The sequence below is a fragment of the Elephas maximus genome, chromosome 5 (genome assembly GCF_024166365.1).
Source record: "Elephas maximus indicus isolate mEleMax1 chromosome 5, mEleMax1 primary haplotype, whole genome shotgun sequence".
NCBI classification, from domain to species: Eukaryota; Metazoa; Chordata; class Mammalia; order Proboscidea; family Elephantidae; genus Elephas; species Elephas maximus.
Window position 1 is genome coordinate 26,716,721 of NC_064823.1, and position 18,349 is coordinate 26,735,069.

The 18,349-nt window shown below is 36.9% G+C and overlaps 1 protein-coding gene across 13 annotated transcripts in view; it reads left to right on the top strand.

Annotated features, from left to right (window-relative positions):
• PRDM5 (PR/SET domain 5) overlaps positions 1 to 18,349 on the top strand; it is a 450,522-nt gene that overhangs the window by 204,879 nt on the left and 227,294 nt on the right. Inside the window, exons 14-15 of one of the 13 annotated variants that reach the window (XR_007517603.1) lie at positions 12,491 to 12,567; positions 15,747 to 16,936. The exons of 9 other annotated variants lie outside the window; for them this stretch is intronic. The gene's annotated coding sequence lies outside the window, so the exon portion shown is untranslated. Of the gene's footprint in view, positions 1 to 12,490; positions 12,568 to 15,746; positions 18,343 to 18,349 lie in introns of those variants that run through there. 3 more of the 13 variants (XR_007517604.1, XR_007517601.1, XR_007517602.1) reach the window with 3 other exon arrangements.

The window sequence follows — 18,349 nt, forward strand, 5'->3', positions numbered from 1 at the left end:
AAAGGAAACAGAGCTTTCATATACAACATTGAGAGACTGGTTAATCTATGATCTGTGCATAAATTAGAATATTATGTAGATACAAATGATGTTATAGAAGTGTATTAATTAACATGCAAAGAAATGAGAAAGGCAAGTTATGAAAACATATTTTTATAAGGACAAAACATTTTAATATTAAGATCTTGAATGCTATATTTTAGATTATTAAATATTTTTCTCTCGTATAAATATGGATAGTTTTAACTTCTTCAAGATTTTCTGTTATTTTCTAATTTTTTTCATAAAATGTTTTTATTGTATGATAGAAATTATTTAAAATGTATTACCCTTACATTTGAAGGAACCGTTGTGGCATAGTGGTTAAAGCACTTGGGTGCTAACCGAAAGGTCAGCGATTCAAAGCCACCAGCCGCTCTGCAGGAGAGAGATGTGGCAGTCTGCTTCTGTACAGATTTACAGCCTTGGAAACCCTATGGAGCAGTTCTACCCTGTCCTGTAGGGTCGTTATAAGTTAGAATCGACTCCACTGCAGTGGGTTTTTTTTTTTCCCTTGTGATTTATCCTTATGTATGGTTATGCACGTAACTGTTATTAGAAGATTCATGCAGAAGTATTTAGGTGTGAAATGTCTTTGGAAATTTACTTTCAAAAGGGCCAGCAAAAGAAGTACATATAAAAATACATGTTGAGAAAGAATGAGAAGCCAATATGGAGAAATGTTAAATACTATATCTAAGTGAAGGTTTGTAGTGTTCATTGTATTATTCTTTCATTTTATGTATGTTTGAAAATTTTCATAATTAAAAATAAGCAGGGGTGTTTTATTCCAATGAGAACAACTAAATGGACCCTGACACTCCCTAAGTGCAGCTGAGAGCTGTTTGCCAGACATGCAGCTTCATAGGTTAGTCTTGTTCACATCTCTTGTTTCCATCAACAGGAAGACTTAAGTTCCTTAAGTACAAACAAACAAACAAAAAAACCCCAAACCTGTTGCCATTGAGTTGATTCTGACTCATAGCAACCCTATAAGACAGAGTAGAACTGCCCCATAGGGTTTCCAAGGAGTGCCTGGTGGATCCGAACTGCTGACCTTTTGGTTAGCAGCTGAACTCTTAAATACTTTGCCACCAGGGCTTCCTTAAGTATAAACAGGCCTTTTTGTTGTTGTTGCTTATATTTGTACTGCTTAGAGAAAACTCAAATTCTTCCAACGAGGCTGAATGTCATTAATATTTCAAATCCTTAAGCCTTCTTAAGGATGCTAGAATCAAATTCAAAAAGGAATTCCATGATATCTGCTGTTATCATGGATTTTCAGAAGTTTTCTTTAAAGTGCATTACAGAACCAGACTGCCACATCTTAGAATAGCTGGTAGGTTCGAACAACAGACCTTTTGATTAGCAGTGGGGTGCTTAACCACTGCACCACCAGGGCTCCTGTATTCTTTATAAAAGAAAGTGCATAGAAGTGATAAAGCTCACCTAGGTATGCTGTTATCCACCTTTCAGTGGCTACCTCTTTCTTGTCCAAAATCACCATCTCCTGTCTATCTCATGAGACTTGTCAATTATTGCCTCCTTCTTTCTCCGCTCCCCCCTCCAATTACATTTTGGTTTTACTTACTGGGCTTCTTTCACCTCCCTCATGTCTCCAATTTATTGTTACTTTCTCCATGATGTGTTGTTTGACCTGTCCCCTGTCCCCACCATGTTAAGTCAGCGTACTATCTACTCATGTACTTCTTGTAACACACAGTGTCCTCCCAGTTGCTACTTTCATGATCTTCTTCAGTAGACTGTAGATTCTCTGTTCCCTGAGAGCTATGCTCATATCTGATATCTGGCTTTTTTACCATTCAGTGCAATCCCTGACAAAGAGAAGGGCCTTAGTGAATGCTCATTGAATGAATAAAAGAACCTGCAAATAGATCCCAGTACCTGTTGAATAGTGAAAAGTATACTTGCTCCATAGCGAGAAATTCTAGATTTGAATCTAAATTTAATTGATCATAATTTTTTTTTCCATATAATATCCACAAAAACCTGTGGAGTTCACTCCTAGAAATGCTAACAGTAAAGAAGAAAATTGCTAAATTCCACATGCTATGAGCTGGGTCCACTCACAGTAACAAGTTAGGCTCTTTGCTTTCCTTTCCATTCTTCATCCTGTAACTTTAACATGCAACTGACAGGAAGTCTATATAACAAATACAAGCTAATAACATAGTTCAAGATCCAGCTGATCAATGCCCATAAAATTATAGTATGTCAACCAACAACCAAACTCAGTGCAACTGCTTTTAGTTTGGAGTTGCCTACTTTTTTGTTGTTGTTGTTGTTCTCATGAGAAGGATGATAGAGGAAATGGGTTGTAACCAATGCTCCAGCCATTTTGTTTTATGTGAACTAGGAAAATTACAAACACTCGTGTAGTATATTATGGTTTCTTCCACCGTAGAGCCTCTCATCTAATAGAGATTTGAGGCCCCCGTTGCTCTTTATACATGAATGTCCATTCTCAGTTGCATTGCATTTAGTTTTCCTGTGTCCATGAGTAGGTTCTAAGCTGAAGAAAAGGGCAGACCAGGCCTGGTGGTGTGTTAGCCAAGCTTATTGAAGGAAGAAAGTTCTACCAAGTAATCTGTCTTAGTTATTTAGTGCTGCCGTAACAGAAATATCACAAGTGGATGGCTTTAACAAACAGAATTTATTCTATCACAATTTACGAGGCAAGAAGTCCAAATTCAGGTTGCAGCTCTAGGAGAAGGCTTTCTCTCTCTGTTGGCTCTGGAGGAAGGTCCTTGTCATCAATCTTCCCCTGGTCTAGGAGTTTCTCAGTTTAGAGACCCGGGTCCAAAGGACACACTCCGCTTCTGGTTCTTCTTGCTTGGTGATAGTGAGGCCTTCCTGTCTCTCTGCTTGCTTCTCTCTTTTATATCTCAAAACAGATTGTCTCGAGATACAATGCAATCCTATAGATTGTGCCCTGTCTTATTAACATACCTGCCTCTAATCCTGCCTCATTAACATCACAGAGGTTAGGATTTATAACACATAGTATAATTACGGAAACCCTGGTGCTGTAGTGGTTAAGTGCTACGGCTGCTAACCAAGAGGTCGGCAGTTGAAATCCGCCAGGCGCTCCTTGGAAACTCTATGGGGCAGTTCTACTCTGTCCTATAGGGTCGCTATGACAGAAACATACGTACTGAAGAAAGTAACATACAGAAAAGTAACATACAGAAAAAAGGATGATTCATTTTAAGTTTACCCAGATACCTTTTTTTTATTTCTAACCAAACAACAACAACAAAAAAACCCACTGCCATCGAGTTGATTCCAACTCATAGCGACCCTATAGGGCGGAGTAGAGCTGCCCCATAGAGTTTCTGAGGAGTTCGTGGTGGATTTGAACGGCTCACCTTCTGGTTAGCAGCCGTAACTCTTAACCACTGTGCTACCAGGGTCTTTTATTTCTATCAAATGCTTATTAATTGATAGTTGTAGCTTTTATTGAGGTGAATGGTTACTTGAATACACTGCAGCGTGATGAGATTTTTATGGAGTTAATAGTCTTCTGGGTTGTTTTCCCAACATATTGAAGGAATCAATTTCATTTTGTTTTTACAGTATTCAAGCTGTCCATCAACAATTTGAGAAGTCGATTTTCTTTTTTACGACATCAAATAACACTAAGTTTTATGGAGAGAAAATATGACCCCAGTTTATATTCCTTCCTTATAGTCTTCCAAGTGGTGTCTTTTACCTGGTACAGTGAAAGTATTGTTTTTGTGTGGCATTAAATGGAGTATCCTTCATATCAGTTTTCTTAGAACAGGGCTTTTTTTACTGGTTTATGACTAATGGTCATTCTAGCTATTGGATTACTACCTGTCTGTCTGTCCTGGGAGGAACCTTAGTTTTTATGTCTCTGCCTTAATTTTGTGTTAATAATGTCTTTTAAAAATTAACAGAAAAAACTATTTCACTGTTTGATTGATTTTATCCTTTACGACCTTAAATAACCAACCAATTTTATTTTTGCTCCAACTTTTTTCTTCTCTGTCTACTCTGTCTCCCTCCACTCTTTCCATTGCCATCATTTTGTGCTGCTAGGATGAAGTTTCACAAAACTTTGGTTTTTCCATTAACTTCGAAGTGTTATTTTTCATAAATCTTATATCTACTTTCTAAAGGCCACTCATTCATCATAACTAGATGATTAGAATAAGGGTATGGCAAGTACACACAAGAAATCTGCTTTTATAGATTTTTAAAATATGATATTATTGATTTTTAGAATAGAAAGGAATTTCAGAAATGAACCAGTTCAAGCCTCTTACTTGAACTAATACCTAGAAAAATTCAATGATTTGCTTAATGTCATACAGCTTGTATCCAGGTCATGTAGAACTAAACCAAGGCTTATACTTTTTCCAGTATATCGCAATGGTAGTATTTCTGTTCTTTGTTCTTTATTTAACATACCTACTAACCCTTATGAAACTTTCCATAATTACATACTTTGCTTCCATAATGTTCGATGATATTTTCTTCTTGATGTATCAACCAACTGAGAATAATCATCTTAACTTGAAGGTCTGTCATTTGCTACCAATGGACTGAGAATTTAACTTCCAGATATGGAAGAAACTTTGCCACCACTAAATCAGCTATCTATAATAACTTATTATTTAATACTTTGTTCATATCCAAAGTGTGGATCCTGGAGTCAGTTTTCAGGCTTTTCAACTCCATTTTTAGTTATTTTCCTCCCTGTGTAACTTCCAGTAAGTTGCTTACCCCTTTGCAGCATAGTTTTCTTCTCTGAAAAAGAGGAATAATAATAGTACCACCTTCATGGCATTGTTGTGAGGCTAAATGAAGGCGTATGTGAAGAACTTTGGGTAGTGCTTGGCACAATGTCAGCCTGTGGTAAATGTGAGCTGTCGTTGGTGCTCATATTGCCGACGTGCTTTGTTTTTTTTTTTGTTATTTCTACCTGCATTTAATCACAGGTATTCAGACTCCCCTGATACATTGTGTGACCCTTTATTCCCAGTGTCATCATGCTCATCTTTTGTATAACCTTTAGCACCAGAATATAGATGAGGGTTAAGAGCACATAGCGTTGCTGTCAGAACAGGGCTGGTGTGCGGTGAGGGAAGGTGCGTGGACAGTGTGCTCCTGTCACCGTCAATGAAGGTGAATGTTTAGGTCTGTGCCTGGCAGGCGCTCTGTAATTTATCATCCGGTGTCCTATGCCAAAATGACAGAGACGGCACTCTGTGGGTCAGCTGAAATAGTAGAGCACATTCTCCTGTTGGTTTATAGCTTCTTAGGGTCAGTGAGGACTGGGGTTAATTCACCCAGGGAATCCGTGGACTGTGACATGAATTCCATCGGGTGTTCATAAATTATGAAAGAAATTCTAGGAACTGCTTTTGGGGTTTTAAAGCTCTGGGCCAGAAGGTTAATTACTTGCCTACAGTTCCAACCAACTTTCTGTGTTAATAGATACCGGCTGTGTTGGCCCTTCTGTTCTAGGCTTGCTTGCACACTGTCATTTGAATGTAGTAATAAATCATTGTCTTAGGAAATATTTAATTTTGGGGGGTAGATACTTGTGATCAGCTTAGAAATAAAGGATCAGTGTATTATAATTTGACTCTACTTAGATTTTAGCCACTGTTTCATTCTTCTCTACTGCTTTGTCTAAAGGAATTAATTCATACTTTTTAGACTGTTCAAAGTTATAAAAATGGTGAGTATAACAAATTATGAGTAATTATAGTAATTATAATTATAAACAAAAATAGACAAATTAATTATAAACATAAATGAAATTTCGAAGTATGTTTCTCACATTTTTTTGTTATTATTATTATATATAAGAATTAGATGACCTCCAGATGTTGAATGGGAGTTTCTTTTACAATATTTTGTAAATGGTTTGTCATTACCATTACCAAAAACCAAACCCATTGCCATTGAGTCGATTCCGACTCACAGTGACCCTATAAGACAAAGTAGAACTGCCCCCTTAGCGTTTCCAGGGAGCAGCTAGTGGATTCGAACTGCCAACCTTTTGGTGAGCAGCCGTAGCACTTAAGCACTACACTACCAAGGTTTCCCTCATTATCATTAGGCTAAATCAAATGTTCTCTTTCCTGAGATAATCTAAAAGTTAGCCAAAGAGTTGAGTGTAGAATCTCCATAGAAATAAATGATTTCCTCAGCATTACACTTTAAAAGCTTCAGGTTTTTCTCTAAAAAATGTATCAGGTTCATTTATAGACTGGTTGGCTCAAGCCAGAGGCATCTCAAGTAGGGAATTGTTTACCTTCTCTTCCTAGCAAAGTTTCTTCTTAGTCATAGGTAAAATTCTGAGCTGCGTGATTTTTGTTTGCTCAGTGTTGTTTTGACACTTCAGATAATTTCTGAGCACCGACCGCATCGATGGAGGTACCGTTTCTTCCCTCTTTTGTTCTGCTGTGCTCCTACCCAGTCAATTTTTGGGTTAATGAGAAGCATATATTAGCATCTTAAGAGAGAGACGTTCATTTTGGCTATTATTAGTAGTATGATAATATAGTTTATTTTCTTAAAAAAAAAAAAAAATCAAAGGCCCTAATTTTCTAGTGCAAAAATTATAGTGCTTGTGTCAGGGTTTGTCATGGGCTGGGAGACGGGGCACAGAGGGAAGAAAATGGCTTGACATGTGTTCTGGAACATAGTGTTAACAGCGATCACCAAGTGAGTTTATAATACACTCAAGAGACTCTGATAAGATGGCTCATTTAAAATATACTATCCTTCTTTGTGGAAACCCTGGTGGCGTATTGGTTAAGTGCTACAGTTGCTAACCAAAAGGTCTGCAGTTCAAATCCGCCAGGCGCTCCTTGGAAACTCTATGGGGTAGTTCTACTCTGTCCTATAGGGTTGCTATGAGTCGGAATCGACTCGACGGCACTTGGTTTGGTTTTTTTGGTTTTATCCTTTTTGTATCTGTATTTTTATCATTTCTTTTTTTTCTTAGTATGTTAGGATCTTCAAAAAGGGAAGTGGCCTAGGTAACAGTTTTCATCAGCTTTATTTCTACAGCTTTGTCTATGGGTAATTTACTAGATGATATTGGGTTTTTATTATTATTATTATTAATAGAGAAATCTTGGTGGCCTAGTGGTTAAGTGCTACTGCTGCTAACCAAAAGGTCGGCAGTTTGAATCCTTGGAAACTATATGGGGACAGTTTTACTCTATCTTATAGGGTCACTATGAGTTGGAATGGACTCGGAGGCAATGGGTTATTATTAATAGACACTTTCTTTTAGTTTAGGAAAGCTAAAGGAGATTTGTTTTCTTCCGATATGTGCTTTCTCCGGCCATTGCTACTGTTTTTTTTTCCCCACAAGAACAATCTCTCTGTGTATCATTGGTCTGCAATTCTGAGCTGTGCTTCAAGGCTGAGGAAGGTTTTATAGCTTCTCTAATTTTAGAGGAAAGAGTCATTTCTGAGTTTCTTGCTGCTCAGAGTTATGTACTCATGATTCTTCCTTGCTGGCACTATTTACAGGAAACCCCTCTGCGTGCAGGCATCTACGGTTTAACCACTTAATCATTCCATGACCACTGTTCACCATCTATGCTTGTAAATACTGTATTAAATAAAACTTGTGCTGGAAATTCCTAAAAACGGGAAAGGTTTAGGTGAAAGGATTGATGATCTCCCTACCAAAGTCTGACTCCCTAATAGCGAAACCCAATCAATAATTAGGAATACTCGTACCTTACCTTAAATTGTCCCTTTTCTAATTACTAGACGTTTTCTAATTTCTCTTATCCTTTCCAATACTGCCCCTCATATTCTGTTTTGTTTGTTCTGTTTTTTTATTAGTAAAACTCAGTTTTTGTTTCACCTTCAATTAATTTTTTTTTTTTTTATTTCAGACTTAATAGTTAGTGGGTATACTCCTTTTTTTTCCTTCTCCCAGGTTATACCTCACCTTGTTTGATTTTTCACATTTTCAGACATAAGGGAGAAATACTCTATCTACAAGTTTCTGTGGCAAGTGATGCATCTTATACAGCCTTACATTAAAAAAAAAAAAAAAAAAGGCTATTTGTTTTGATTCAGGTGGCAAAAGTATTTTGAGAAGTAAAGAACTCCTCACTCAGATACCTTTTGATCTTTACATTTTATTGCCCACTTCCTTGCAACAGTTAAGCTCTCTAAGCCTTTGAAAGTACAGTGTCTTTTAAATATCTGAGGTGTAAATGTCAAGTTCAAGTTTTTGTTGTCTTTCTTTTAAAGGTGATGTCCTTGGGTTAAACTTCTTTAGATCAAGTGAGATCCTTAGGGTTTGATTAATGGGAGCATTCCAAAAGAGTAACAATGTGGGGTTCACTGAGGTCAGTGGGTTTCATGCCTCTATTTGCTGCAGGAAAAAAAAAAAAGCATTTCATTTCACAGAAAGGTGCCGGGAGTGAACTTGAGCTACTTCCATTTGTCAGTGTAGCCTTTCAGTCATCCCGGTGGTGTGCTTCTAATTTATTAGATGTTCCATAAGTTGAGGTGATTGGAATTAGGGAACGGGAAAATTGATTGGGTGGTCGTTTCACACTAATATTTTGGGGGGTTAATTTTCATTTAAAATGTTGTTTTGTAACAGTTTGCTTTGTCCACAAAAGAAAAATAAGTCCGTTCCCTGAAATTTGTGGAAAAGAAGCGTAAAATTCATCTAAAGATTTCCCATATAGTATACATACTTTTGGAAACCCTGGTGGTGTAGCGGTAAAGTGCTACGGCTGCTAACCAAGAGGGTGGCAGCTCAAATCCGCCAGGCGCGCCTTGGAAACTCTATGGGGCAGTTCTGCTCTGTCCTATAGGGTCGCTATGAGTCGGAATCGACTCGACGGCAGTGGGTTTGGTTTTTTTTTTATACATACTTTCAAGGAGCCTCGGTGGCGTAGAGGTTAAATGTTCGACAGCTAACTAAAAGATTGGGGTTTGAATCCACCAGCCCCTCCATAGGAGAAAGATGTGGCCGTCTGACTCCGTAAAGATGACAGCCTCGGAAACCCTGTGGGGCAATTCCTTCTATCGTGTAGGGTTGCTGTGAGTTGGAATTGACTCAACAGCAGTGAATTTGGATGGCAATGGGTTTTGGATACATACTTTTAAAACTCAACCATGTGGAATCATCTCAGAGCATTTTATATGAAACATACACTTTTGAGATTTTTTTTTTTTTGTATGAAAGTGTTGCCATCTTCAAAACTCAGTTTGTCAGAAAAATCAAAGTGAAATATGGCTCGAAAACTTTATATCCATAAACATTATTTAAGTTGGATTCATTCACTAAAAATAAATGAGTTTGACTTTATTATGTCTTAAATTGCATTTTCTCTATGTGTACATCTTTAATCTTTTTTTCAGAATTATGTCTTTGAAATCCACATAGGATTTTTTTTTTGCAGTAAATATGTATGTAACGAATAGTTTGCTGTTTTAGCATTCTTCACGTGTACAATTCAATAGCATTATGTTTACCATGTTGTTCAACCATTACCACTCTGTGTTTTCACATTTTCCCATCACCTTTAATAGAATCTCAGTATCACCTAAGCAGTGAGTCCCTCCTTTCCCCTCCCTCCCACCCGCCCTTGGTGACCACTTATCAACTCTGGTCACGGTATACATGCTTATCCTAGATATTTCATATAAGTTGATTCATACAATATTTGCTTCTTTGTGACTGCCTTATTTCACTCAGCATAATATTTTCAAGGCTTATCTATGTTGTAGCATGTATCAGAATTTAATTCCTCTTTATGGCTGAGTAATATTTCATTGCATGTATTAACCACATTTTGTTTATCTATTCATCTGTTGATGGACATTTAGGCTGTTTGTATCTTTTGACTATTGTGAGTAGTGTTGCAATGAATATTGGTATACAAACATGTGTTTGTTTTCCTGCTTTCAGTTGTTTTGGGTATATACCTAGGAGCGGAATTACTGAATTACGTGGAAATTCCATGTTTAACTTTTTGTGCAGCCCACAAACTGTTTTCCACAGTGGTTGGACCACTTTTTACAATCCTACCAGTAATGAATGAAGATTCCAGTTTCGTCACATTCTTGCCAACACCTGTTGTATTCCATTTTGTAATCATAGCCATTTCAGTCGATATGAGTGGAATCTCATTGTGGTTTTTATCTGCATCTCCAAAAGGTAGGCAGTTCAGATTCACCAGCTGCTTCTCGGAAACCCTATGGAGCAGTTAGTCTCTGTCCTATAGGGTTGCAATGAATTGGAATCAACTCAATAGCTATGGGTTTGGTTTGGAATGGCTAATGACATCTTTTCATGTCCTTTTGGCCATTTGTATTTCTTCTTTGGCAAGATGTCTGCTCAAGTCTTTTGCTTGTGTTTTGATCAGGTGATTTGTCTTTTTGTTGTCCTTTGACGGACAAAAGTGCTTTCATTTTGATGAGGTTGCAGTTATCTATTTTGCATTTTGTTGCTTGTTCTTTTGGTATAATACCTAAGAATCCATTGATAAAAACTAGACCTTGAAGCAATACTGTTATGTTTTCTTACGGGATTTTATGGTTTTAGTTCTTACATTTAGGTCTTTGATCCATTCTGAGTTAGTTTTTGTGTACACTGTGAGGTATGGGCCCAGGTTCACCCTTTTGGATGTGTCAGTCAAGGTGTCCCAGTCCCATTTATTAAAGAGGCTATTATTTCCCCATTGAAGGGACTTAGCACCCTTATCAAAAATCAATTGACCATGGATATACCATCTTATTTCTGGACTCTCAATACTATTTCATTTACCTATCTGTCTTTGTGCCCATACCAGACTGTTTTGATTACTGTAGCTTTGTAATATGTTTTGAGATCAGAAGTATGAATCCCCCTCTTTGTTCTTCCTTTTCAAGATTGTTTGGCTATTGGAGATCTCTTGCCTTGCCATATAAATTTGAGGATTGGCTTTGTCCTTTCTGTGAAGAAGGCTGTTGGAATTTTGATGAGTATTGCATTGAATCTATAGACTGTTTTGGGTAGTATTTTTGAAACATGCAAAATGACAAAATAAAAGTTAAAATTATTATTAAAATTCTTTATGAGAATTTTTTTAAAACAAAATATCTTTAAATGTATCTATACATTAAATATTTTTTTTTTTTTATACATTAAATATTAGTCTGTCTTTCTCATTTATAAAATTTTCCAAAGTATAGGGCATATTGACTGTACATTTCCTAATCTTCAAGATTAATTTTGATTGTTGTTAACAAATCCATTGCATTCAGCGTGTTTAGTATCATGAACTAAAAATTGATCTCTGAGCCCTCTACTAGAGTGGTCAAGTTCATTTTTTCAATTAAATCCATGTAAATACTAGATTAAATAAATCCATGGTATAGTCCATTTGAACATTCTCTGACATCTGTAATTTAGACAATGGCTTCTTAGTGCCTAAAGATTGAGAGACAGCTCCATGAAAAACATGCATGTATTATTGCCAATGAGGCCTTAAAAATGTTTATATCAAGATTCAAGTGGTCTCCAAAATTTTTCTTTGTTAGTTTCATATTATGTATAGATCTTTATTAAAGGATTTGTGTCAAGATTTTGAACACTGAATTGGTCACAAAGCAAAAGATAGATATTCAATGGTATAAAAAAAATAGAGAGGCTTAAAAAAAAGCCATTGCCATCTCCTTTAATCATGAAGATGCATGCATGCTCGCCTAAACTCTCTTCACAAATTTTCTTAAGATGCTGTTTTAATATTAGTATGTTAATCCTTTGCTGAGGGCAGGAGTTCTTTTAATGTCTTTCATTAAAATTACATTTGGTTAAATAATGCTAACATCAATAAGTTCAAATCCTAATGGCATATGTTAGACTAGAACCCAATATTTTACTAATGTTTTTAGCCATAATGCCAGCGGGTGGCTGTCATCATAATGCTTTTTCTTTGTCAAAGACTCAAGCAAGTCACGGGGGCCAGGCTGGACCCTGGTGAGGTGCTCCATGTGGCATCCAGATGTCCCCTTTCGTTACCACTGACTGCCTTTGAAAGACCACCTCCAATTCTGGAGCTATTTTCCTAGAATTGCTCCCACATAGCGAATACTTTTAAGCCACTTCCATCTCAGGTGTGCCAGTAATGAGAATTTGGAGGTACTTATATCAAACCCAGTAATCTGAACTATTTCTAGTTCAAAGATGCAGAGATATGAAAAAGTGTGATTGAATAATGTTAAATTGGCCCCAAGAAACTGCATTCGTTCAACCTGTTTGCCTACCCTAATGACCTCAGCTAAGTCTGGAGCCTCCCCACTCCCCAGCCCAGGGGTCTTTCTTAAACCTATTTTCCTGTTTTATTTTCTTCATATAATTTATCATTATCTGAAATTATCTGATGTGTTTCTTAACTTTTTCTTGTCTTTCTCATATTACTAGTAAAATTGAAGAGGCAGTGATTTTGTGAATCTATTCGCCACTGCATTCCCAAAGCCCAGGACAGTAACTAGAAGATGGTATGTGCTCCAAAAATATCTATTTCATGAATGAATAAATTAGCTTCATGCAGTATCCACTTTGTGGCACGTTTTAAAATCCACTCTAAACCAACCTTTTCTATATGACAACATGTTTCTGTTTGTTCCTTGGAGTGTTCATAGAAAACGCAAGGGCATTTTAATATCATTCAGTGTCAGAACACAATTTAAAGAAACAGAGGGGAAGAACACATCTGTTTGTCATAATTAAATGGAAAATAGTTTGCTTTTATGTGCATTTCAATATTGTTTATTTTGCCATGCTTATTAAATCTGACTGTTGGTAGCTAAATCCCATAATGTAGTGTGTGCTATTTGCCAATACCGTGTATCTCTTCTAAAATGTTGAAGATTAATACCTATAATCCACACTGCCCATTGTATAATGTAGTTCTCAGGGCACAGTTTAGTATTATCTCAGCGTTTCTATTTACTTGGGAACTGCTTTCAGACACAGCACACATTTTTAGCCTGCCCCTCCCTTTTCTCCTGATGAGCTGGTAACTAAAAGAATGCTTGAATCGACCAGCCGAAGGATCTAGTTAAGGCTGACTGTTAGGAGAAGATTTTTTTTAAATAACTTTAAAAAGTCTAATCCATTTTACAGAAAATACTAGCCATGTTATTAGTTTATGTGATGGCATAGAGGTTAATATTGGGTTCGAATTCCGATTCCACTGTTTAATAGCTATGTCATCTTGAGTAAATTGCTTATTCTTTCTGTGTCTTAAGTTTCTTCATTTGTAGTCTAGGAATACTAATACCTACATCATAATGCTGTTACAAGAAATAAGATTGCTAATACATGTAAAGCGATCTGAACAGTCTAATTGGAGGCTCTATATGTTTTTCCTATTGTTATTATTGTTATTCCCATATAGATTGGTATTTAGCCACATTTTTAAAGCTAAATTTAAGATTAACTAATTTTCATGCTAGTCAGAATTTGAACACTGTGAACAGCCTAAGCAAAAAACAAAAAACAGTGGCTAAATATACCTGAGATATCAAAAATTAGTAGTTATTAGGACTTGAACCATATTGTACATCAGAGCCTATGTACTAAGAAAAAAGTTCTGTGTTGCTAGAGTTAATTCAAATTAAAGATTAGTCCACTAGGCGCTCCTTGGAAACTCTATGGGGCAGTTCTACTCTGTCCTGTAGGGTCGCTATGAGTCAGAATCGACTTGATGGCACTGGGTTTTCTGGGTTATTATATATACAAGGATAATTTTATATGTTGACAAAAAAAATTTCTAGAAAGATATTCTTCATAATAATTTGAACTAATGAAGAAAGGATTATATGTATAATCTGAAAATAACCTAAGAAGAATAACTTGTCTTCTTTAATATTCAATTTAAGAAAACGACATTGATAGTTATTAGCATGTTATTTGAATAGGTAACTGTCAGCTTCAGATCATGTGGGACAGCAGATGGCTTTGTTTTTGGACTCTAAGAAAGTCAGGGTTGCCCTGAACAAGCTTCAACCAAAAGGGTAGAGAGTGTAGCAGTTTAATGTAGAGTGTCTAGTCTGATTTGCAAACTGCACATTCTACTTGTCAAATAAATTCCATTAGTCAAAGCCATTTACCTAGTGATGTTCTTTAAAACTGCAGTTATATTCTGGGATTGTAGAATAAAACAGTAAAGTTGAATTTATTCAAATTTTCTAAACGTATCAACCCATTATCCACTGGGTCTCAGGGTTAGAGTGGGGATAGGTAGAAATACCAATTCTTTTTCTTCTAGAGGTAGCAATTTCTCTTCTGAGCAGTCTAGGTAGGCTTCATGGGCAGCAGATGGACATCAGTGATAATAACAATAATTGTCATTATTATGAGTAGAGTGACCATGTATTTTTATTGTCCCAATTGGGACACTTTTTAAAATGAACCTATTGCTATCGAGTCAATTCTAACTCATAGCGACCCAATAGGACAGAGTAGAGCTGCCCCATAGGGTTTCCAAGGATTGGCTGGTGGATTTGAACTGCCAACTTTTTGGTTGGCAGCCTGAGCTATTAACCACTGTGCCATCAGGGCTCAAGTGAAAGGGTGCTGTTAATTGTTCTGGGGTTACTGGCATAAACAGACTGCCTTAGGCAAACCCGAATATATGGTCACTGTGTCTATAAAAGATAGGCATATTTTATTTTTTTTTAACTGGCATAAACAGACTGCCTTAGGCAAACCCGAATATATGGTCACTGTGTCTATAAAAGATAGGCATATTTTATTCCATTTTTCGGAGGTTCGGTGAGGGTGAATAATTTTTCCAGAGTTACAGCTAGAAAGAAGATAAGAAGACAGATTATACAAAAAAAAAAAAAGGAGGAAAGGCTATAGTTTCAAAAGAAGTTAACCTTTTCACATCTAATAGGTGAAATTTTTGCATTATGACACTAGGTAAAATATGGAATGAATTTGTTATGCTCTCCTGTCTAAGATATCTTAGTATTCTTTAATTATATCTCTTTGCTTAACAAATTTTAGCTATTATGAAAGAAAATACTAACCTCTTATGTTAGTCTTAATCAACATATAATTACCTGATGGCTATAAGTCTTCGATTTTGTTTGATGATTTTTCTATTGTTATTTTGGGAGCAAGACCACACATAAAGAAATGTGATACAAAGAGAATAGCTGTGAATATTAAAGTATCTTATGCTTGCTAGAAAAATTCTGTTAACTTTTTTTAAGGGTAAATAATTTACTATTTTTATCATGCCTTCTCCATAATCGGAAACTGGGGGGGTGTAGTGGTTAACAGCTATGACTGCCAACCAAAATGTCGGCAGTTTGAATTCACCAGGTGCTCCTTGGCAATCCTATGGGGCAGTTCTGCTCTGTCCTGTGGGGTTGCTATCAGTCAGAATTGACTCGACGGCAACGGGTTTGGTGTTTTTTTTTTTTTTACTTTCTCCATAATCTAGATTTCATTTGTTGATTGATTCGATTGTCAACATATAAGTAAGAAGATAATATTTTAGCGTCCCTTATCATTTATTACGAATGTAGAACACATGTGCTTTTAAAATTTAAGAAATTGCCTTGCTTTTGATACTTTGTGAGGAAGAAAATAAAAATCATTTGTAATTTTATGATATAGGAGTTAGCACCATTCACACTTTGCTCTATTTCCCTCCCATCAGTTTTCTTTGTGCATGATGAAAGGTAAAATGATTAAGAATTCAATAAATGATAGTTCCCGCTACTACACCTACTGCTGCTGCTGCTGCTGTTACTACTACTGTCGTTCTTACGTTTGTCATCATCATCATCAAGGAGAAGAATTCTGAGAAGACCTGGGATGGCTCTGAAGTTTCTGGTTTAATAACTGGATGAATGTGGTACAACTGATCAGAACCTGATATATGGGATACACAGGGGCAAAGGATGAAGATCATGGACCCAGAATAATGCATCCTGAATTCGAGTTATCTGTGAAACATCCAAATGAAGGTGCTTGGTGGGCAAGTGGATATCTAGAGACTAGGGCTCCACAAAGAGACTTGGAATTAAGATTAAACGCATTTTACCAATTTAGGGTTAAAATAAGATTACAATTTCATAAATAGTCAAATAATTGGGCTCTAAGCCTTTATCCTAACTATAAATATGAAAAGCAATGTCTTCTGAGGGTCAAGACTATGATAAGCTTAGAAAATCAGTGTCAGCTTACCTAGTCTGAAGATTGATTTTCTTCACAAAAGAAAAAAAAGAAGAAATTACTGAGTCTGAATAATGTTATTACAAAAATTAAAAAAAATATTATTTATTTATTTTTTTGTAATTACAGGGACCTATTTTTGTGCCATCATTATTACTTTTAGTTGTTTTTACCCCCATTTTAGATTTTGCCACTATTAACACTGCTCGGTCCAAAAGTAGAGTCCAGGGTCCTACTCTTCAAGCTGAGAAGACGTCATCCTGCTGAGGACTCTGCTGCAGCCACTTCCACACGACGTCACTGGTGAACCCAGAATTCAGCTGAGCAGTACAAGGTCCCGTGTATTACTGGAGGCCTTGGTCTTTTTTGGGAAGCAGTGTTAGGGGCTGGGGAGAGGCCAGGGAAGGTGGCGATGAGGTGATCATCAGATGGAGCGAAAAGGAGGTCATCGTTGACCTGAGAAGAAAATTCACTGGAATAACCAGAGTGATACCCAGAGGAAACTAGAGTAAGATTCAACTGGACTCGGGAGGGAAGAGGAAGAGCATACACCGCTCGTCAAAAGGCAGGGCTCTGAAGGGAATCAAAGACGGCTGGAAGTTTTACATTTGCTGAAGAAAAATATTTTATCGTAATCATCCTTGTTCGCAATCAAGGTCAGCATCCTGCTGTGTAAGTACACTGATAAATGGAACAAGAAATGAATTTGTAGTTTTGAGTTCCTGTCCATTCCAAGGAGCCCTGGTGCCACAGTGGTTAAGAACTACAGGTGCTAACAAAAGGTTAGCAGTTTGAATCCACCAGCTGCTCCCTGGAAACATTATGGGGCAGGTCTACTCTGTCCTATAGGGTCACTATGAGTCAGAATTGACTCAACAGCAATGGGTTTGTTTTTTTTTTTTTTTTTGGTCTATTCTAAGTGATTAGGCTTTGACTTGAGGACACCTTCAGATTCCACTTGAAGAGTAAATTTTGTCACGTTTTTGTGATTCACAGTAGAATTTTTTTAAAAATGTGATGCATGTATGAGTAGCTCTCTTGTTTTAAAAAAATGGCTATTTTCTAAACTCTTAACCTCTAGGTGAGAGACATCCAGCTGTATGAGAAAGTATGGATCAGTTATTATTTAAACTACCAGTGATTCTGTTTAAAATGCACCAATTTTATGAAATCGTTTTGGAATGCATTGGCCTATCTGAAACCTTATGTGAAATCTTAAAAAAAAAAAAAAAATCAATAAACCAGTTAAATTATAGGGTTGTTATGAGTTGGAATTGACTCGACAGCACATAGCAACAGCAATAACATTTAGAGTGCCACCAGCTGTCTATCAGTTTGTTGTACTGTGGTGACTCACGTGTTGCTATGATCCTGTATTTCAAATACCATCAGGATCACCCATGGTGGATAGATTTCAGCAGAGCTTCCAGACTAAGACAGACTAGGAAGAAAAATCTAGTGATCTACTTTAAAAAAAAATAACCAATAAAAACCCTATGGATCACAACAGAATACTGTCCAATATGGTGCTGGAAGATGAGCCCCCTAGGTTGGAAGGCGCAGCAATGGACTTGACCATTCCCGCGATCATCGTATCATGTGGATGACACACAACCAGGCAACGTTTTGTTCTCTTGTGCTTGGGGTCACCTTGAGTCAGAGCTGACTTAACAGCAACTAATAACAACGACAACAAAATGAGACTACAGTGACAGAATAAACTGATAAATATAAAACATTTTAAACAAATTCTTAAAACTAGGAAATTTAACTTGGGCTCAAGTGTTAAAAAGGAATATACAGGAAACCTGTTGGTGAGTGTTGTTTATTTCCTAGTATTGAAAGTGCTCTGGGCTCAGCTCCCTCTGGGCAGGGAGGAAGGCTGCAGTCGTTCCCTCCTTCACTGCCCCTTGTTGGTATCTCAGCTGTGCCCTGGAGCATCTTCTTGACAGTAGTGCATAGGCATTGTGGGTAGCAGCCACGTGGGTCAGCACGATCTGAGTGTGTGAGGATGATGGCACAGTACTTGCTTTGCTACTTTGCTACTTTATGTTCTTCTGACACAGAGGCTTTCTTTGTTTGTAG